General features: G+C 36.3%; 1 long non-coding RNA gene across 1 annotated transcript; it reads left to right on the top strand.

Annotated features, from left to right (window-relative positions):
* Positions 1–7671: 7671 nt before the first annotated feature.
* Positions 7672–11929, top strand: LOC149780308 (uncharacterized). Its single transcript, XR_016414857.1, has 7 exons — positions 7672–8317; positions 9868–10045; positions 10363–10508; positions 10656–10780; positions 11109–11178; positions 11366–11428; positions 11845–11929. It is a non-coding gene; the product is annotated as an uncharacterized LOC149780308 (long non-coding RNA).
* The last annotated feature ends 11355 nt before the right edge of the window (positions 11930–23284 follow it).

Raw genomic sequence — 23284 nt, 5'->3', positions numbered from 1 at the left:
ACGTTAGGAATATCCCCTCATTTTTTCAGAAATATCAAAGCTTGTATGTGCATTTTCCCTTTTCCACTCTATATTAGTGCTTAGATTTGTTCCAAAAAAAGAAAAAAGAAACGAAACAATTTTGAAGAAAAAAACAACTGAATTTTGAGTTCAGGTTTCTCTCTGTTTATAATTTTTTTAAAGTTGATGGTGCATGACAGAGTACATTCGCCTACCTTTCCAAAGTGAGAGGCATTTCTTCACTTGTCATTGCCTTTGTTAAATTCGGTTTCATTGGTTAGTTATCGTTAATCTTTAATTTTTTGATGCATTTCTTTTTGATAGAAGATTTAAGGCTTTCTATTGTTGTAACGGTATTTATGTTGTTTAGTCTGTTGATGAAATTATCTATACCAAAGTGCTTAAGATTTTTCAGTTTTTTTATTATTTCAAGCCCTACAAAAGGAGACCAAGTTTGTCTTCAAAGACGATTGAAACTCTAAATTACACGGGCGTGAAGGAAAACATCGTTGTGTTCATTCTAATCATGCTTGCCGTATCTCTTTGTGTTTTAGAGGTCATATTTCTTCTTAAGTAAATACACGCATCAATAGACAGACAGATTGGGTCATCATCCTTGAGTTTCACTGTACTTTAGGTTCTTTACTTCATACAAACCCCAAATTTATTAGTTTGAAGAAAAAAAAGATAACATGCCCCTCAATACTGCAACACGTCTGTTCTGACTCTACCGATGTGAGTGTGAGTGTTTATGTTACAATGTTTAAGTAAGATATAAACAAATGGTCAGCTTGAAAACGCGAACCAATACTGTGACGCTCAGTATTTTGATGTGGTAAGAAGAAATGGTAAAATACACAAAGAGGGCTTGTAAGTTCACATTCCAGTCTGTCTGCACTGGAATGGTAACAACGCAAGAACGTAGGGATTATTATGCCACACAGTCTTAGAATAAAACAATGCATCACCCCTTGTAAGCCATTTCATTGGCTATACTTATTTTCTTACCGCGTTCACTTCGAATTGACTTGAGTAGCTATTCACAGTGAGGAGAATGGCCATGCTTTACTGGGTCTATCCTATAGGCGATTTATATAAAAAAAAATATTGAAAAGAAATTAAACTAATGAACGAACAATGGTACCATGGGCGATCCCATGGAAATTGTGTCCGTCTTATTGCAAAATACATCAACATTTAATTTAACCGTGCAGATCGCTAGAACAAACCTCTAATAATACACATTTTGAAAAGTGTTGTGTGACACGGATCGCCATTGTCGCTTGGTGTCTGCTTTTTTCTTCGAAAAGAGATCGTTTCGTCTTGACTATAAAAATTTAATTTGACTAAATTTTACGCACTACTTGAACTCATACATTTCACGTTGTAGGTGTAAGCCGTCGTTCTCAGTTTTCTGGAAGTTCGTTTTTGCGTTTCTCAGATGTGATACTATATTTTACGGACTGAACGAAATTTCTTTTGGCGTGAAGCAGGACTCGTGGTTTTGTGGCATAGGTGGAGAACATTGGTTAAAGCTCAGTTATGTCGTCTTCGAAATCGCTGACACGGATTTGAGCTAACACTTCAGCTCTTGTGTGAGGCGACACGGCACGTTATTGCCTTTTACTTTCTCAATGAAATCGTTTCATCTTATTGCAAAATTACATTTGACTAGGTTTCATACGCAGCAGGTCCCTGTACATAGGGAAAGTGTCTTAACGTCAGAGTATTCATTCCACTCTCAAACGATCAAGAAGATGGAAGAGTCAGCACAGATCGACCTGCTGGTCAAATATATGCTAAAAGTCATACGAAAGCATAATTCACAGGCGAAATAGGCAACAAAACTTACTCTTTTGGTCGTTGATTTGATGAGAGTCATACGAAAGTGTGTAAGTGCTGATGAAGTTTGCTATATCTGCAAAGGTAAATGGGTATTTGTCTCCAGAATACCTGCTTCGTCTAAGAAAGAGAGACAAAAGTCAAGATACCTAATATCGTTGTCAGGAGAAAGGACACTGGGATTCAGAGTGCCCTACGAGAAAAGAGAAGAAACAGAAACAAGACGAAAAAGAGAAGAGGGATTCAGAAGAAGAAGAAACTGAAGATGAGGAAGAACTGGTGCCATTGAAGACATGGAAATGGAAAAATTGACAATGTGAGCCGATGCGTTGGCCCTGATGTGAAATTTCATACTACCTTCTAAAAGAGAATAGACCAGAAAGAAAACGTAAGTGTCTCTTGGTCTTGACATTGTATAATAAGGATGGCGTGTTTTGTTTTTACTCACACTTTATGAAATTGTGCTCTTTCACCTCTCTCTATCCCTCTGGATCATGTTTTAGTTAGAATTGAAATGGAAGGATGTTTTCCTTCACGCACGCTCTTTAGGCATGCAAGTCGGTAAACAATAGTCAGTCTATTCATCCATCATTTTGTGTCTTGATGTTTCCTAAATCACACACTGATGCCATAAAATAACGGGTTAAATGGGTTGTGTAGTGTTGTGAGTGGGGGGTGGGGTGTAGATGTTTGGCAGAGTTGGTCATTGCAGGTGCTTTCAAAAAACTTTTTTCTTCTTCACTCTGTGTTGATGGAATATAATGGGTTATTTTCTTCACTCTCTGTTGATATTATATATATATATATATATATATATATATATATATATATATATATATATATATATATATATATATATAAAGGGTTATTTCTTCACTCCGTGTGGATAGTGTATAATGGTTTTCTTCTTCCCTCTGTGGTGTGTGTGTGTGTGTGTGTGTGTGTGTGTGTGTGTGTGTGTGTGCGTACGTTGTGTAGATCGTATATTTGGTTGTTTTTTTTTTCTTCTTCCTCCCGAGTGTGGATAGTATATTTGGGGTTTGTACGCGTTAGCGACGTTGTGTGGATAGTATATTTGGGGTTTGTATGCGTTAGCGACGTTGTGTGGATAGTATATTTGGGGTTTGTATGCGTTCGCGTACGTTTGTATGGATAGTATATTTTGGGGTTTGTATGCGTTTGCGTACGTTTATGTGATAGTATATTTGGGGTTTGTATGCGTTCGCGTACGTTTGTATGGATAGTATATTTTGGGGTTTGTATGCGTTCGCGTACGTTTGTATGGATAGTATATTTTGGGGTTTGTATGCGTTTGCGTACGTTTATGTGATAGTATATTTGGGGTTTGTATGCGTTCGCGTACGTTTGTGTGGATAGTTTATTTGGGGTTTGTATTATCTCCCTTCTGTGTTGATAGTATATTTGGGGTTTATTTTTTCCTCTTCCCTCTCTCTCTCTCTCTGTGTGTGTGTGTGTGTGTGTGTGTGTGTGTGTGTGTGTTAGTGTAAGAACGTCTGGATAGTATATTTGTTGTTTTTTTTCCTCTTCCCTGTGTGAATAGTATATTTTGGGTTTGTTTTTTCTTCTTCCCTCTGTGGTGTGCGTGTGTGTATGTGTGTGTGTGTGTGTGTGTGTGTGTGTGTGTGTGTGTGTGTGTGTGTGTATTGGTCTCTGTTTGTCCCTATAAAACTCCCTTTATCCCTATCAAATACATTCTACCTGCCTACCTACAGTAGCGCATATTCAGGTCAGCCACTTGCAACACTGTTGCCATTTATCCCCTACTTTCCAGTACAGTGACGTCACTGACGCTGGAAATTTTGAGACTATAAATATGGACTTGGGGTTTTCCACAGGTTGTAGCTATACATATGTACTAGAGTTCATAAACAGGAACGTCACTCAAGCTGAGGCTATAAAAAGATAGTGGGGTTTTCCAAAGGAATAACCCACAAGTTGTAGCTATAAAATAGATAGTGAGATTTCATAGGAATTTCAGCTGATTATAGATACATATGTATTTATCCACGATCGTCACACAAGTTGATATTGTAAGTAGTTACTAATTTTATCGATTTTAGTCTAAACCATTGTAACTTACTTTTCGGGGATATGTTTATTTTCCTTTAAATTCTGGGACAATTTCGTCATTTTAGCGTTACTTTTAGTCGCATTCATTTTGTCGTTGAGCATTTCCTTGATTATAGCTATTTATAGCATCATTACAATTATGCAAAGTTTTGAACACCCCAGCAAGATTTCAGGTCTTGGTAATGCTTTATATATAAATCTCACGCTTGTACTAGTGTATGTATGTCTCTGTCTCTGTTGTGCTTGACCCTCTACCATCATTGTCCCTAAACAGTCCCATCATGTTCAATTCCCCTTGACGCTATACAGACCCACCATGTTCAATTTCCATATGTTAAATTCACCTTGAGGCTAGAGTTGACCAAGACTTTTTCCCATGTTAAATTCCCTTGAGGCTATATCCCCCAGGGGTTTCCGTAATGTTAAATTTCCCATTGTCCCTAGACAGTCCCATGATTTATTCCCCATGTTAAATTCCCCTTGTCCCCAGACAGTCCCACGAACTATTCCCCCATGTTAATTCCCATTGTCCCTATACAGTCCCACGATTTTTCTCCATGTTAAATTTACATAGTCCCCAGATTGTCCCATGATTTTTTCCCATGCTAAATTTACATAGTCCCCAGATTGTCCCAAGGGGTCCTGTAATGGTAATTCCCATTGTCTCTAGAGTATCCCACTTCACTACTTAGGATTTTACCCTGGCGACAATGGAAATTTAACATGGGGAAATTTAACATGGATGGGACTATAGAGCGACAAAAACGAATAGGACTGTTTCGCGACAAAGGTGTGGGACTGTCTAGCGACAAGGAAAATTGAACATGGGAATAAGGGTTGTTAAGGGACAAGGGAAAGTGGGGTCTGTTTAGCGTCTGACGTCACGGTACGGGAAATTGGTAACAATGTAGGAACATGTGAGGTGACGTCACAGTACTGAAGATGGGTAACAATGTGAGGTGAAGTCAATAGGGAGCAAAGAGCGGGTGTGCAGGTTTTCACCGGGCTGACCTCAATCGGGAATAAAGAGTGGGACTTAGATTTATATAACACATACAACATGCAACATACAGTCACAAACACTTGTACAACGGACTATAAAAAAATTCAGGCAAGAAAACAAATTTTTTTTAAGGAACAAACCAACACCACTTTCAACTACCTTTTCTCCAGTCGACCTTCCGGACATGTTTGCAAATTTCTTCCGTGACAAAGTACAAACCATTAGAGGTAAGCTTGAAACCACAATTTCAATTGACTCGTCGTCACCATACAGTTGGGATACAGAATCTGAGCGGCAACCATTAGCAGCATTTGAACCTGTTTCTATGGATTTCGTACGTACAATCGTGATGAAGAGTGCACCAAAGTCATGTGAACTTGATCCAATTCCAGCATCACATCTGCTTGAGTGCTTAGATCCAGTATTGTCTTCACTAACTGATGTTATTAATACCTCTCTCTCATCCGTGGAATTCCCTTCATTTTTCAAAACTGCCATTGTAAAGCCTTTGCTGAAGAAACCAACACTAGACCATAACGCTTTAAAGAAATACCGCCCAGCTTCTAATCTCCAATTCATATAAAAAAAAAAATCTTAGAAAAAGTTGTTCTATCCCAGCTTGTATGTCATCTAAATTCAAACAGTCTTTCTAGCAATGTACAATCTGCATATCGCCCTTGCCACAGTACTGAAACTACTCTTCTAAAAGTAGTTAATGACATTCTCTCTGCGTTGGATAGCGAAAAGATTACAGTCCTCACCCTCCTTGATTTGTCTGCAGCATTTGACACAATAGACCATGTTACTCTGGACAGTACTCTCACACTGCACCAACATGTCATGAACATATGCAAGGATGCATATCTTGAGCGGAGACGCATCAGCTCAATTCGCAAATATCTTTCAGTTGATGCCACTAAAACACTTGTGTGTTCATTAGCACTTTCAAGACTGGACTATTGTAACTCAATTATGTCTGGTTCATCTCAATATCTACTCCAGAAACTTCAAAACACAGCTACTCGGATCATACTTTGAGTACCACGATCAGATCACACCTCCATGCTGCTCTGTACCCTACACTGGCTATCCATTCGATCCAGGATCAAAGACAAAATTTCTTCTCTGTGCTACGTTTCACTGTTGGACTCTAGTCCAACATACCTATCCGACCTCACCCATGTGTACACACCAGCAAGATACTTATGCTCCTCTTTTGACAATCGTATACTCATTATTCCCACTATGAAAACAAAGTCATATGGACAGCGTTCTTTTGCATACCAGGGCCCAGCGACATGGAATGAATTGCCCACTGAACTTAGACACAAAGACACAGTGATCACATTCGAGAGGGCTCTCAAAACTCACTTATTTCGACTGCAAGAACAAACTTAAAGACCTAATAATGTTTCCTACCTTAAATATTCTCAGCATGTTTTGTTTAATGTTTTCTCATTTCATAGTGTTTGTTTTTGTAATCATATCATTATATGTTTTTTATCTTATAGGTGTTGTCTAATGTTTTAAAGCGCTTAGAGCTTCTAAAAGTTAGGCGCGATACAAAGTCCTCATTGTTATTATTATTATTATTATTATTATTATTATTATTATTATCATTGTGTCATTTAATTCCTCATATTCGTATGTCTGATCAGGGCGCTTGAAGTCTATAGCCGAGGTTGGGTCAATATCGTTTATTGCTGCGATTAAAAGATTGTGTGGGGAGCTGGTGGTGGATGCTAGATTTTTTTTGTTGTATTTGTTTTGTTGAAGGGCTCAAGCTAGTGTCTAGTTGTCCTTTTTTATTGGGGAAATTGTTTTCTGTTTGGTTGGTGAGTGACATTTTTCTGATATTGTTAAGTTGCCTATCTTTGTTTTTTTTTTCTGGCGTTGAGCGCCATTTTGTTTGTGTGCTTGTTTTGAGTAACATTGTCTAGTTGTTTTGAGACATATTGTCTAGTTGTTCGACTAAGTGGGAAAAAAGATTTGTTTTTATTAATTGGAGATCTTTCTTTTCTAAATTCCTTAGGTTTGGATAGTTATAGTTTTAGGTTTAGTTACCTTTGTGTATAGTTTGATTTAAATTGATGGTTTTTATTGTAAAGTTTGGTTTTATGGTCTTGTTTAATTTCCTATGTAAGTTGGATTGCTTATTAATATTGTAGTAAGGAAGAGCTATCAGTTATATGCTGTAGGTATTGATTGAATTTTGATTATTTATAAAGATTTTAACTCTTGATTAAATAGTTTATTTTTGCTTAGTGGAGATGAGAAAAGTGGACTTGTTTTAGGATAATGGCGCCAATAGAATAAGATTGTTATTGTTAGTTAAGAGAAAATAGAAATATATAAGGGTAGTGTTAACAGTACATGATTTTAAATACTTCAAAACAGCACAGAGAATGCAATTGCCCGCAGGCTTAAATTATATTACTATATTACGATCTTACTGCGTGTTCCTATCGTTCCTTTGTTCGAGAGTACCTTTTTCTGTGCAATTCCTTTGTTCACGGCTTGGCGGGCTGCTATTATTTTCCTCTTCTTAGTATTATTTCGTTGTTCTTGTTTTCCTGTTCCTTTGTTCTTTGGTAATTGGTGATTGTGGTATCCGCACTCAGTAGAACTTCTTACATTATACACCAAGCTGGTTTTACACAGTAAACAAATCAAGCAAATTAAGAGATAATAGTTTAAATTTCATAATGCGATAGGAGGAATTTTAAGGACACTTGTAGTAAGGTAAACAACAATAAAATCGTGTTCACGGCTTATTTATGTTGTATATATAAACAAGCAAATATGTAGTTGATTAATTTCTCATAAAATTCACGGCGGTTATCCAGAAATGGGGCTGCCATCTTTAATCTAAAAGTGACCTGATTTGGCTATCGCCGGTATTTTGTGGGTGGTGGTGGTGGTGGTAAAGAGCACGGATACATCCCGCGACAATCATCGACCTACCTTAAGCGAGTAGCAAGTTTTCTCACATGCAAAGTTTTAACCTATCTGATATTGGAATCGAACCTGCGGCGGTGAGATGGATCAATTCGTAAGGCGATGAATTAAAACACTCGGTCATCGACTGTTTTAATATTTATATTTCCATAAGTCACAAGTTGACGTTATACATATGACGAAAAAATTAAAAAATCATTATCTTGTGCGAAGAAAAATAGAAAATGGAATGGTTTTTATTGTTTGATTTATTTCATAGATCCATAGTATTGGCGAGTTGTCGAATGATATTGCTGTGGCCGAGTCAACGGAAATTGAAGTGGATCCATATGGTGCGAGTACGATTGTCCACATTCCCGACACAGACACGTCATTCGACATCAGCGACAGAAAAATTGGTCCAGTGAATCTTATTGAAGAAGAGTACGTATATGCAAGTAATACCAGTAATATTTGCAAAGAGTATGAGAAACTTTAATACAAACTTGAAACATGTGCAACCGCTCTACTTCCTTAAAACATAAATGCATAAATTTTGTATGATTGCTTGCATAAAATTATTTATTTCAGGCCAATGCACGTTATTTTGATTGAGACGATGGTTGAATACCGTGGGGTAAGCCTAGAGGGATATTCATAGAAACATACCCCGCTATTGGTGTCCAGTCTGGGTTATTCATATGGGGTAAAGGTGTGTGAAAATGCAAAATCATAAATAACAATGTTGTGTATGTCTTGTCCAAAAAGTGTGCGTGTCTGCGTTTGTAAAATGCGCGAAACGGGGACATCAGTGTAAATAAAAACACAAACAGACCGGGGACATACCTCGAGACGTGAACGTTCCCGTTTTGTAATGTCGGCTTAAATGAAATGCCTTACTTACTGATACAAACCTTAAAATAAGCGTGTCTGAGCATCTCCCCGTTTTGTCGGTATTTTTTCAGATCATGCTATATACAACAATACACACATCCCCACTCGACTCAAAACCTCGTGTGTATCAGTCGGAAAATTGCGTCCCCATTTACGCGGTAAATATTCACACTGTTTTGTTGTCGTCCTGCGCACTTTGCTTCCGAATTACTGACCGAAAATGGCATCAAGAAGAGCTAACAGTATTTAAATCATTTATGTAAACATAGACAGATACATATGATCTATTTTCGTTTTTAACACAGAGAGCAATATTGATATACATGTTTATTAATGGGTAGTCCAATGTTCATAACATCCTTCGCCAAATTAGATCGGGAACACAAGAAAACTGATTAAAAGGTTTAATGCAGATATTATGAATGGTTTTTACGATGGGCAAGAGATGCCCGCAGTTCATCTGTGCTTGTATATTTTATCTCCTTTTTAAATCTGAGCATTAATACTGTTACATGCAAGGGGTCTCTTTAGTGAACGAATGAAAGAAACTTTACTAATTTTCCTCTAATTAACACATGACCACCAATATCACAACTACACATTTACACCACAACTTCACAATTGCCTGATTACCTCACAACTGCATGGTTTGTCCTTATTACATTTCCGTAACGCAGCGCCGGTACTTAAATACTGCACATGGAGTCATACAATCAATCCACACAATTAGATTGTAACAGGGACTATTTGACGCCAGGGACACTTATGCGTCTCTGTCCCGAGTTCACTAAAACTAAACCAAACTATCATAAAAAAATAAAGTTTTGGTGTGTTTCATATCGAAGAGATCTTATTATGTATTGGCTTATTAATTAAGGGGATTGCACTAAAGTGGCAAATTTTAGTACACCAAAGTTAATTTGTTTTATTTTTGGGACATTTTAAGTATTAAACCGTATTCTTGCCAATAAAATTATTTTTACTGAAGATTGGCATGCAGATCTTTGATTAAGGTCAGAAATTTCCATATTTGTTTAGTGTTGAAATATACGCTTGTGATTGCCTCCTTTGACATAACATGATTCCCTCTTTCTCAAAAGTGAAACGTGCTGCTCGAGAGCAATGTTTCACACCAGCCTTGAAAATGCAGAAGACGCTATTCTGGAGAGTTCGGGACCAAATACAGTCTCTCTCCCAAAGAAGGCGCTCTTGAAGAGAGTTGCTAAAAGAACCAGAGCGAAGCTACGTCCAGAAGAGCCAAGAACGTTGGACATTGAAGTTTGTGGTTTATATAGAACTCAGAAAAATCTAGTTAGATATAAATTTACTTGAAAATTTAAATTAATTGATTTTTTTATTTTTATAATGTTTGCTCATTAATGTTACTGTCTGATGTCAATTTTTTTTAAAGTGTCTTATATCTAGTTTGTAATTAAACTTGTAACTTGTAGTAATCACTATGATATTGGCACTGAAATTCATCTAACAAAGCTATACTTTGATCCATGTTGTGCATTATGAGAGGACGAAGTTATGAATATTTTATTACGTGAATGATATTGATAACAATGATCTATTTGTTCTGATTTTGACAGCTGAATGAGGACTTCATCAACGCTCCTGACTTCTTGGTAGCATACATCAGAGTGGATGGGGAGCGACACTTTTCCTGCTGGCAATTGAATATAAGTTAGTACTTTTGCAAGAAGCGAAATGGTGGTATATGGGTGGAATATTTAAGGTAAATCTTTACGTTGTATTCATTAGTTTTTGCAGTACGAGTACCAGTTATTGCCGAACTTCAGATTTTGTCGGTTTTAAATTGATAATAGCACGCAGTAATAGCCTTTAGTCCCATTTGTTTAATAAGTGTTGTTATAACTTTCAGGTCCTTGGTGAGCCATTCAGACAACAGAATCTACTTATATCCATCAATGCCTTCATCGAAAGGTATGGCGCACAGAATCAGTATTTTGTCTAATGAGCTGGAAGACGAAGAGAGACAATCTGGCTGTAAGCTATTATGTTAAAGCTTTCTTTCTCTCTGCCTGTTACAAAATTCATTGACATTTCTCAGCATGTTTATTGGATAGATATATGATAGAAAGAAAAAACAGTAACAAAATACTCTCTGTGATGAGACTATGTCATGATCTCTCGAACATGAACCATATGTCTCCTGAATGTTCAACACAATTTTTCCAGCATGTGTATTTCTTTCCAAGAATTAAATGATGAGTCATTGTTGAATGTAAGGTAAATGACGTTATGTAACTGCTGTAGAATTGATTATGGTCAACTCAATTCGAGCACTGATCTTATTTCGATTCTTTGATTATAGGTGTTTTGTTCTCTGCAGTCAATGTTGGGACATGCATCGTTAGAAGGATTCGTACTGGACTTCGAAAAAGGTAAGCTGTTTATTAATAACATTAATGTATATTTAAAACTGAACATTACTCAACAATGCTAACAGTGCATGTCTGCAAAAATTAAAGACGTCATGCAATATCATTAGGACAACCGTATTACCTTTCACAGAGAATGGCTTCATACACAAACAATATAATTATGGGATTGTTCTTTGCATATTTTCAGTTGCATGGCTCGCCATCAGAGAGGCTTTTCCTGGCGTCCTGTGCCTTCCACTGGTCCCAGACCGTGTGGCGACACGTTCAGTCTATTGGATTGGCTCAAACGTACATGCGGCGAGAGGGCCTTCACTCCTTCGTGCATCAAGTGCTGTCCCTTCAGTTCCTGCCCAGTGCTCACATACGTCAATCAGTGCAGATGCTACAAATAAAGGCTACAAACGATGCTACATGGACCCTTATCGGGGAGTGGCTGGACAACTCGGTGTTTCCAGCTGATGCCTGGTCAGTATACCGCCAAAAAGTGCGAACGAACAATGACGTTGAAGGTAAACAAAGCAAAATAAAGCATATTAGCATAAAGTCATTAGTCTATTAATGTGCATGACATAATTCTCAGTATCATATTAATATGTATACATGTTGATATATAAAAAAATATTCCGTTTACAATTAAATTGTTCGTTATCTGTTATACATTTTCAGGCTGGCACCATCGTCTAAATTCAACGGCAGTACACATGGGACTGGGCTTATACCAGTTAGTGCCACTACTGCGGAGGGAGGCTGATCTGGTGCGTATAGTTGTCCAGTGTAACGACCTAGGACGGGAGAGACGAAGCATCACATTAGAAAAATCATTAAATACACTTTGGGACCAGTAAATGCATCACGAGGTCAAAACCTCAAAGTTTTTGAGTTCCGTCGGCGAGCAGTATGGTTTCAGAGTGTAAGTGTAAACACTGTGGCAACAACACTACTATATTCCTCTGTTATTCTAGGATTGCATCCTATATCGTAATATTAACGTCGGCAGCCACTGTTTGCAATTTTGTTGTGTTGTAAGTTTTTTATTGTTGTTGAAAAGTGAATATCTATGTATGCATGCTTTTATAGTTCGATGATTATTTGTTGCTGTCATTGTAGAATTGTTTACTGTATTTTGCTGTTAAATTTATTTGATAGCCATTATGAGCAATATTGTTGTAGTATTTGATATTAGATATTAATACTCACGTATTAGCAACAATGCTTGTTATTATTAAAAAAAAATATAAATCTGAAATGGCATTAGCATTTGTTTTTCTTTTGTTGCTTATACTAATCAGACATTATATCTTTTCTTCTTTTTTCTTTCTATCCCACCATAAAATTTTTGTTGTTTATTTTTTTGTTTATAAATTACCTCTTAATATTTGTCTAATTGTGACTTGACTTTCATTGCAACCACAACGCAATAACGGTGCATACAAGGCACAGAATATAACAAATGTCTATTGAAAGCATACATTATAATCAACGCAAATAAACTACGCACACATGTATTAACGATACTGAATGTATGTGAAACAGGAAGAATCAATATTCTTCGCAAATGAAAATATCCATTCATCATTAATGAAATCATCATTACTTAATTAAGGCATTACCATGACAAAGTTGGCATGCACAAAACACGCATGGGTAACACTAACTCGTATTCAGTCTTGATATATTATAACAAAGATATTATTGATTCGCTTCACTTCCAATGTTTTCGTTCACAATTATTATTTGCCTTCTTTGTTCATTTTACATAGAACATGTAGTAGCGTGTCGCAATTATTTTCATGATCACTGACGATCGATTGTGATTCTCTACTGCAATTATTTATAGATATTTCACAGTAAAACAAGGATTTAATATTTACGTATTAGTTACTTTTAGTAGACATGAAACTAGTAATTGGTAATTGATACATAAATGGGCCTTTTTGGCACAGGCACTTGATTCTGTGGAAACTAATGTGGACACTCACCATATAACATGTTATATAGTGAGTGTACACATTAGTTTCCACAGAATCAAGTGCCTGTGCTTTTTGGGTCAAGCCTTTTCGGACCGGGCCTTTTTAAGCACTAGTCCGTTTTGGTCGTGGGCCTTTTTGGTACCGGTCCGTTTTGTCCCTGATCCCTTTCATACCATAGGTGCTTCACGCGATCTTGATGTTGAAAAAAAATAATCTGAAGGGAAAAAAAGAACATACCGAGTGACAAGATTGCCTCAGATTACCCACGTGATCGTTCTGAAATAGGACCCCGTCTATCATACTGTAAAAGAGACCTTCGTATTCGTGTAGCGGAGTACAACGTAGGGAGCATACGTGGTAGGGGATCAGACTAGGAATGTATGGAAGTGATTACCGCCATAATTTTACGCGTGTATTATCTAATCTTCCTTAATGCATTGTTGTAAATGGCTGCTTGCAAGTGCTACTTTCATAATTCTATCATTGTATATTGTATTCTTCATTGATGCAGATTGTACGTGGCAGTTTGCAAGTGCTACGTTCCTTCTGCATTATTGTCAATGGCTGCTTGCAAGTGCTACATTCATAATTCTAGTCAAGAATTTTCTATTCTTCATTGATGCAAGCTGTAAATAGCTGCTTGAAAGTGCCTAGATCTACTTTCCTTCTGCGTCATTGTATCTTGCAATTTGCCAACTACTGAATTAATTCTGTTGTTTGTCATATGACAAATGCTATGTCAGTTATTACAAGTTTTAACATTCTATTTATAAACTTGCTATATCCCAAGTTACACAAATTGCACCTTCCAAAATCATGACTATAATATAGCATCAAGCACGTTGCAAGTTAGAATCAAGGAGGTTAGCATAAAATAATGCCTCATTATGACAACAGATGGCGCTGTGACAAGTCAATTTCTTACAATACGACTATTCTTCTGACCCTAGCAACAGGGTTTCGTTACAAAGAAAATATATTGTTACAGGTTAGAACCCCCATCCCTTGATTCAAGGGCGGATACTCCAAATTTTCTTTGAAACGAACCACTGTGACCCTAGCAACAAGAGGTTATACCACTTTACGGCAAGTTTGGGTGTCTTATTTAAAATATCATTCAAATTAAATTACAGCAGCTGATTTCTCAGAGTATTAACATTCGGAAGAGATGTGGCCTGCAAGTAGCACAAAACAAATTAAATGTATCAAATTGTATACAATTAGATGTATTTATACAACGTTATATTTCCGCTGACCCTTCCCACCTTATTTTGTTTGAACATTTTTTCTGTTTAATTTACCGCTGCCGCACGGTGGCAGAATAGGGTGGCAGCTTACAAGCAAGATTTAAGACCCTAATTTGTTTATATATTCTCATTCACAATGTTATTAGTTTATAGCATATTTATTATTTTAGAGTGCAGTTCAAAGTCTGCTTTTTGTAGCCGTAAAGACCTCGTATAAGGTTTGAGAAAATTGCAGATAATTGCACCTCGAGGCCATACTTTCATTTTTTCTTTATTCACGAGAGAGAGAGAGAGAGAGAGAGAGAGAGAGAGAGAGTACATTACAGAGATGAGGATTCTGTTTATTCTCTCTACCCTATGTAATTAAATTTTACTGTTAATCTGCAGTTTACTGTGGCCGGTGATATATATATATATATATATATATATATATATATATATATATATATATATATATATATATATAACACAAGAAGTAAGGTAAATAGTTAAATTATACAGAAATCTTATACATGTATGGCATGGATGATTATGGAATAGCCAGCAAGTATTGTCACTAGTTGTCAATAGCAAGAGACAAATGACTTGAAACAAGGACATCACATAAAAAGCATATATGATAAAACATCAGACTCCTTTGGTAGCAAGTATAAAAATATAATATATTTAATATAAATAACATTGGTACCGCTACCAGTAACCAGCTCAATTTGATGGTATCATTACTGCTACAATACAGTGCCAAAAGTGCTTGATACATTTGGATATGAAATTAATGTACTAGTTAAAAAGATTAATACAAATGTTTACATGTATCTTCTACAGATCATTTTGTTTTCTGTTAAATGAGTAAAACACACGCCACCACATAATTTTCTAAAAAAACTTGTAAAGATTTTAAGGCTAGGCACAGCTCAGGCTGTTGTAGCATCCACCACCCCACATAAACATCTTCATTTATTTGTGATTTTATCATTATTTTGTCCTGTTTAAGATATAAGTTAATATTGTCATGATACAAAAAAAAAATATCAGCACAATACATCTATGCAATAAAGCAAAATAAATAAATAAAAAGAGTATACAGTCCTATGTTTAACTTTTATAGGAAATATAAGAGAGAAAAAAGTTTAATTTGAACCGGCATTCATAAAAACAATATTGTTAGATGAATTAGTCTGAACAAAAATTATCATACAGGTAGGCAATTATAAGTAACAAATACCTGAATTGTTACATTGTTCTTATAGATTTATTTGCCAATCCCTTTTGTTTTTCACTTTCACATGAATAAAACATGAACGAAGACAAGCTTTTCACAGAATCTGGCTTTTGGATTGGACATACATTCATCATTGCAAATTCTGAGGAATTAAAACTAAATTCTGGATTGGCCAAGACCCATTACCTTTTGTATACCCCATACATTTGTAAATTATGACTCAGAAACAGTCAGGTTATATTCCCTAGTGTCTTTTTCAAGAATTAATCCCCAAAATCGTTCCATTACTGGATCTGTATTCAATATTTACAATGTACAACAATGCTCACTTTTCGGAGAATTTATTTTGTGGGCAATAAAAATAAGTTGTTTGCAATTGCTATGAGCAAAAATCCATGAAAAGGATTATATTTCATTTGCTAATTTGTCATTTCTGATACTTTGACCTTCATAAAACTATTATATTCATGAACCTGAGATGAAATTTTATATTTGGGCTTTTATCCCCAATTTATGTGTCTTTGAACAATGGATAAGGTAAATTCCATAATTTAAATGTCTTAATCACTCAGCAGAGAGAGAGAGAGAGAGAGAGAGAGAGAGAGAGAGAGATTCAGAAGTAAGTTAGTTTCTAAACATACATGTAATAATAAAAACCACAAGCCAATTTCTGACTGCAGTTGTAAGATATCTGAGCAGAAAGTAACAGCTACTTTATAAGAATGGAAGTCATTTTAATGTGAGTTATAGGCCCCCAAGTACTATTCCTCAGAAAAGACACAAGACTGGGTTTTAGAAATTAAAGCCACACAAGTACCAGTTTGTCACTTGTGTAAAATGGGGTCATTATGAGAAAATGGAGACACCTGATGTACCTGCTGGTGATGAGTGGTCAGTGAGCAATCAAATTGTTGTTCCTAAGTCATAAAAACAGGAAATGCATAGTCTAGCCCATACAACTCCTTAAGCTGGTCATATTGGTGTCAATAATCATTTTTATTTGCTGAAAATTAAAAGTGATGTTTATAAGTACTATAGATCTTGCCATACTTGTCAAATGGTAGGAAATCCCAATCAGAAGATATCTAAGGCACATCTGCAACCTATTCCAGCATTTGACCATTTGACAAGCCATTTAACAGAACAATAGTAGACTGTCGGTTGTTTACCTAATACCAAGTCAAGCAACCAATACTTGTTGACTATAATGTGTGCGTCCTCAAGATTTCCATGGTCTATTCCTTTGAAGAATATTAAAGCAAAAACTGTTCTAAAGTTTAGGCAATGTTTTTAACACTTGTTTGCCTCCCCAAATCTGTCCAGCAAATTTTATGTTTGATTATTTCCAACAACTTATGCATGAATTAGACATCCAACAGTTTAATTTTTCTATCTGTCACCCTGAACGTAATGGGGCTAGCTCAAGACTGTCCAAAAACACTCTCACCTACCCAGGATACATGTATACCATTTTGTTGAATCAAACCTTAAAAAGACAGTGATCAGTAAAACCCTGCATCGTATAATATTATCAAGTAAGATCAGAAGAATTCCCCACCCCCATATTGGTATTTATCACCAAATGAAAGACCCCATGACTACCCTAAAACAAAAAAAAAGACTGTCCCAAAACACCCTCAACTACCCAGAATACATGTACGCAATTAAATAGAACAAAAGCAGATACAAAGACAACGATCAGTAAAATTCTACCCTGTATAATTGTCGAGTAAGATCAGTAGAATTTATTCTTTTGTTGATACTTGCTAAAGACTGCCCAAAACACACTCATCAACCCCGGATACATGTATACAATTACAATAACTTAATGAATTATGCAGTTTTGGTGCATTCTCTCTTTTTCTTTGTCTTTCTTTGATCATAGATAATTCACTAAACTACTTTGATATTGCAAAGAGCAGCATAATTAACAAGTCAGAATCATGCATCACTACATTCATATTTCCAACATTCTTTAAATCGTTTTTTTTTAAAAATCTTTAATGTGACAAAGAGCAGCTGAATAATTAGAACCTATGGGTGCTGTATTTATATTTTAAAAATTCTTGAACCAAATTATTAATTTTAATTGGTTTGATAATGGTAAGAATTACAATAAATACAAGTAAAATCTCCTGTAACATCTTTTGTCTCTGATTATTTCCACTTTTAGGGACAAAAGTTATAAAGGATGCAAACCTGTTTTAAAACTGTTTTTTGTGCTTTTTATATATAAATACATTCAAAGGTTGCGGTTCTGTACATTAACAATGCAAATTAAGTATTGGAAAACAATCGTACACTAAATCTAATACTTCTAATCGCAAGTAAACATTTTTATCATGATACGAACATGATTTTCCACAGTTTGATTATTTCGTTGTTTTTTTTCTTTTGTTGCGGCAAAATATTTTCCAAAATGAAGATCGTGATAAGAATAAGAACACCTTTAAGGAATGCTAAAATTTTTAAATGTCATTTTACCTATATACTTTTTTATGTGTTATTGATCTTGCTCTGAAATATTTTATTTCGCGGGAGCTTTTATGTACAAGAGTATCACAGGAAAAGATAGACGTCTGTGAGGTGTGTCAAAATGGGTGACGTACAATAAATCCTTACAACATGGTTCGTCTGATGAAGGCTCGTTAAGAAGAGTACGAGGGAATATATCATTGTCATTTCTGATCCTTACTTTGCTAAAATAACTAATATTTCCAAAGTAATGAGAGATATCACCAAGTATTATATTTCTTAAACGATGAAGATAAATGCTTAAGTGCGTCAAAACTGGGGTTGAAAAAGATAGACCACCTTGCTGTAGTGTATGCGTTTTTGTTTTCGTAATGTGCTATAAATCACTTAGATCTTCGAGAAAGCATATGGTTTTAGAGATGATTAAAACTTTGTTGCTAACGTACACCTTAAAGAAGGGACTGAAAGAGTTATCGACACAAAATGAATGTCGTAAAGCTCCGTAGGAAGCATTCATTTATTTATGGTAAATGAAAAACTCTAGAAATTTAGAGCGCCGTCTGTTGTTATAATGCCATGCTAATTTCTAGTAAGCCATTATGACAACAGATGGCGACACGAGTTGGACAACAAAGATGATACTGATAAAACTTAGTATTTACATTGTTGCAAGGCCAAATCTTTATGAAAACAGCAGTTGGAATGATGTAATTGTAAAGTTTATAAATAGAATATACAAAACTTGTACTAACTGACATAACGTTTGTCAGACGACAAACTACATAATCAATTCAGTAGTTGGCAAATTGCAAGATACAATGACGCAGAAGAAAAGTAGATAGAAAAACTTGCAAGCAACCATTTACAGCTTGCATCAATGAAAAATAGAAAATTCATGACTAGAATTATGAATGTAGCACTTGCTAGCAGGGCCGGTGTAGTGTTGACCCTCCGGGTCTGCTTTTAACGTTAAAAGTTGACCCAGGGTCAATTCTTAACGTTGAATTTTGATTTTCACAGTGTTGAAAACTGATTGCAGCGTTGAATTTTGATCAGATTTCCGGGTCATTTTTTAAGGGATATTGTTGTAAGTTACGCATACATGGGTTTATGAATCGTCAATAAGGAAATGCTTAGTATGTATAAAATCAATAAAAGCAATGTAATGCAGTACATGTAGTAATAACATTATGAATATAGTTATCTTCCATATTTGAAATGGATATAATGTAATTTTGTTTGTACTTCGCCTGCTGCGTTCCATCAAACAATCAATGACCCTCTTCGAGCCTTAACCAAACAAAATCAACCATGGGGATGGAGTGAAAAACGATCAAGCGTTTGGAAAACTCAAACAAAATTTAATAAAATAACGCAATAATAGCGTAATTCGATCCTAATAAGGAAACACAATTACTTATACATGCAGTTCCTGTCGGTCTAGGCACATTATTAACTAATAATGTAAAGATTATTGCCTACGCCTGTAGAGCACTTTCAGATGTATACCAACATTTAAAGAAAGACATCAGAGTAGTATAGTGGGGCGATAGGGCGATAATGGGAATTAGCATTACAAACCACCCTGGGACGATATGGCGACAAGAGTTATAGCGACAATGGAATTATCATTACAAGGAGCAGAGAGGGCGAATCCCACAAACTATTTCGCTTAACAGAGCCTTCTATCGAGAACATTTTAGATAGAGTGATTCTTTTTACAAAATAAACCCTCCAGTCAGTAAACATGACAAAATAGGTTTTCTCTGCTGACTTGAAGGGTTATCTCATGAAAATATCTACCTATACAACTATTTCTGTTAATACAAGGGTCTATCTTGCGAAAACACTCGGGTTTGTTCTGCCCTCTCTGCTGCTCTGAATTAAAAATTGTCAGCTGTTATTGTCGTCTCTGATCGTTTTTGGTATTTGTGTGTTACATAAATCACGTCTGTGTGTCTGCCGCGTGAGAATATCCTGGCATGGTTTGCCTGTCGTCGCCCTTCTCTGCTGCTGTAAATTAAAAATTTAAGTTAATAATAATGGCCAACATTGGAGAAGCACATTCCGCTAGACTAGCTCGAGAGCGACTAGGAGCAATAAAAAAATTTCTTCCTGTGAGAGATTCTGTAAGACAAAAACTTCAAGAACGTCAGCAAGCACAAGTTGAATTTGCGATAGGTGAAGAAGAATTATTTAAACCCGTTACAACAACTACTGAGAAAGCTGCGGTGGTCACTGAAAGAGCTTTACTGGGAGATCCTAAGGATGATATCAAGGAGGAAGAGGAACGAAGAAAGGGTATTCTTCCAGTGCTAAAACAAACTGCTGAGCAAACTGAAAAAATTGCTAGAAGAACCAAACAAACAAAAAAGATTTTACGAGATCTTCCAACTGATATAGCTGCAGCTCAACCTCCACCCACCGCTGAAGAAGGCACTGAAGTCGCCGAAGCTGCTGCACCCAAAGCAGTAAAAGAAAGTGTTGAACTGACTGCAAAATTTGATCCGGCTTTTATTAAACTCCTTAAGAGCACACCAGAAGAAAAATTACCTGAATTGATATTAGCGGGTTTATATAACAAAGATAAAGTTTTAAACCCGAAATATATTTCCGTGAATGATGACAATTTTGTTAGATGGGCGTATCGTGTATACTACAACAAAAAAGCGGTCAAATCTAACGATCTAAAATTTGCAAAACTTATAAAGGCAATGCAGGAGATTGACAAAGGTAAACAACCACAAGGGCCTCCACCTCCCTATTCAACACCTGAGCAAACTTCATCGATGCGGCAACGGCCAACACCTGTAGGATTTTTTACCAGTAAAGCTATTAGTGTTTTTACTAACCGTGATAAATTACTCGATATTGCTGCACATGGTTATGATTCTAGAAAAAATTATCTAAAATCCCAACAGGTTAAAAAAATAAAACCCGAAGACTGGACCCCTTTATTATATTTTGCTTCTAAAAATTTGCCTATTGATGCAGAAGATCCTGGGTATAAAAAATTTGCAAAAGATGTAGAAACCAAAAAACGACCACAATCTCCAGAAGTATTTTACGATGTCTCCGACATTGGCGCAACTGATAGTGGTCTGGGGGGTGATTTTATTCCCTGCCCTGATAATATCATCAATGACGTATCGCGGTTAGAAGTTCTCTTAGGAGGAAGACGTGCCGGAAACAACTCACCAGAAATAATTAATGAAGCGGCTGATATCTGTCAGCGATTATTTCGCGGCGACATCATGGATTCTCACATCTACCGAGAACTTATTGATGAACTCACAGACAGCGATTAGAGAAATAACTGATTAAATAAAAATGATCGTAAACAATTCTCATCGTAGACCAGTTATGGTCGGGGTTGTAAATTCACGAGTACCCGTATATAGGATGACTTATGGAAATGGACTCGGCGATGTTGTTCGGGGTTTATTCGCGAGGATGGCACCTAAAGCAATACCGATCGCAAAACAATTATCAATGAAAGCTATTGACGTTATCAAAGATAAAGCTACTGGCGCTGTTGGTAGCGCTGCCAGTAAAGTATTCTTGGCAATCAAGGACAGACTAGCACGAATAATACGCAGAAAACCTCCACCGGTAAAATTACCAGCCACCGCAGACATGCCCGCAAATGTTAGTAAAGTAATAAATGAAGCCGGAAATCAAAAACTAGCAGCGCTGATACATCCTGAACAAATAAACACAAGTTTGGTGGCGGGAAGTGGTCTTCGTTTTAGACGATAACTTCTATAATAAAGTGTTTAAACGGGAATCCGACCCCAGCATTCGACATAGACGAACCGGTCCTTAAAAATGAATCAGAGCGTGATTATCAGTATTATTCTTATGACGCACGAGAACCAAATAAACGAGGACGAATTGATTTGCAAGTTCAGGATACAAATATATATTTCCTGCCCGCTGAAGCATTTATTGAAGTAGAAGGAGAAATTATAAAAACAGATGATACAGTATACGGGGATGCGGTTAAAATCGGTTTTGTCAATAACGGAATTATGGCCTTGTTTGATAGTGCTATCTACATGATTGATGGAAAAAATATCGAATCGATTCAGAAGGATGTCGATGTTGCTACAACAATAATTGGTCTAGCAAGATATTCTGATGATTATACAAGATCAGCTGGTCCATCAATGATGTTTGCCAAGGACGCTTCTAATTATCCTAACAGTGATCAGTTCATTATTAGACGACCGAGAAACCGTACTGGCCCTGTTCCTGCTGATATCGACGTGGAAGACATGATTATTAGCGCTAATACAGAATTTAATTTAGGTTTCGCTGCACGTAGATAAATGTTGAAAGGTAATCGTAGAAATTTTTTTCATGTGCCATTCCGCTGTCCCATATCTTTGGATTTTCCAGAGATGTCAGAAAGGTAATTTTTGGAGCAAAACATACGGTCGTGCTTGTTAGAAAAGCCAACGACAATGATGCTATATGGCGACCTCTAGGTGACGAGGGTAAGGTAAACATAACAAAACTATCACTGTGGATGCCGGTAATAACTCCTGCAATTACTGAAGAACAGCGACTGCTTTCTTTTATGGATCAAGGTGGTAAATTGTTGTTATCGTGGCTTACAACAACCACAGATAGTATTCAAAATACCAATAACGGTTTATTCACATGGCATATAGCATCACAGCAGGGAGTTTCCGCGCCGCGACATATTTTTATTGCTCTTCAGGATGTTGCACGGGTGGGTAATGAAACACGTTCGCATATGATATTGGATCAACCTGGTATCACTGACGTTTCTCTGAGAATAAACGGACATCAAGAACCGTCTGAGAACATACTGTTAAATTTTGGTAATAATCATGTTGCACGTGCATATCAACGATTGATGAAATATCTAGCGCGTGATCTAAATATCGATACTGGTTTGCAAATATCACAATTGGATTTTATATCTCATTATCCAATCTATTACTTCTCGTTAGAGCATCTTGATTTAACTAGACAGTCTGTCTTTGATATACACTTTCGAGCTACCGTGAATAGAAATGTGGCTGACGTACCTAATTACAGAGCAATCGCTATTATACTTTCTGATAGAACAATGTTACTTGAAGGTGCTGGCGGCCGAATGAGATTCGTTGATGCACCAGTAGAAAATATGTAATATTTTCCGAAAACATGTTACAATTAGA

The sequence above is a fragment of the Sinohyriopsis cumingii genome, chromosome 16, assembly GCF_028554795.1.
Source record: "Sinohyriopsis cumingii isolate HCF-2022 chromosome 16, ASM2855479v2, whole genome shotgun sequence".
Taxonomy (NCBI): domain Eukaryota; kingdom Metazoa; phylum Mollusca; class Bivalvia; order Unionida; family Unionidae; genus Sinohyriopsis; species Sinohyriopsis cumingii.
The sequence above is the reverse complement of the archived record's forward strand: the minus strand, read 5'-3'. Positions and strand labels throughout refer to the sequence as shown.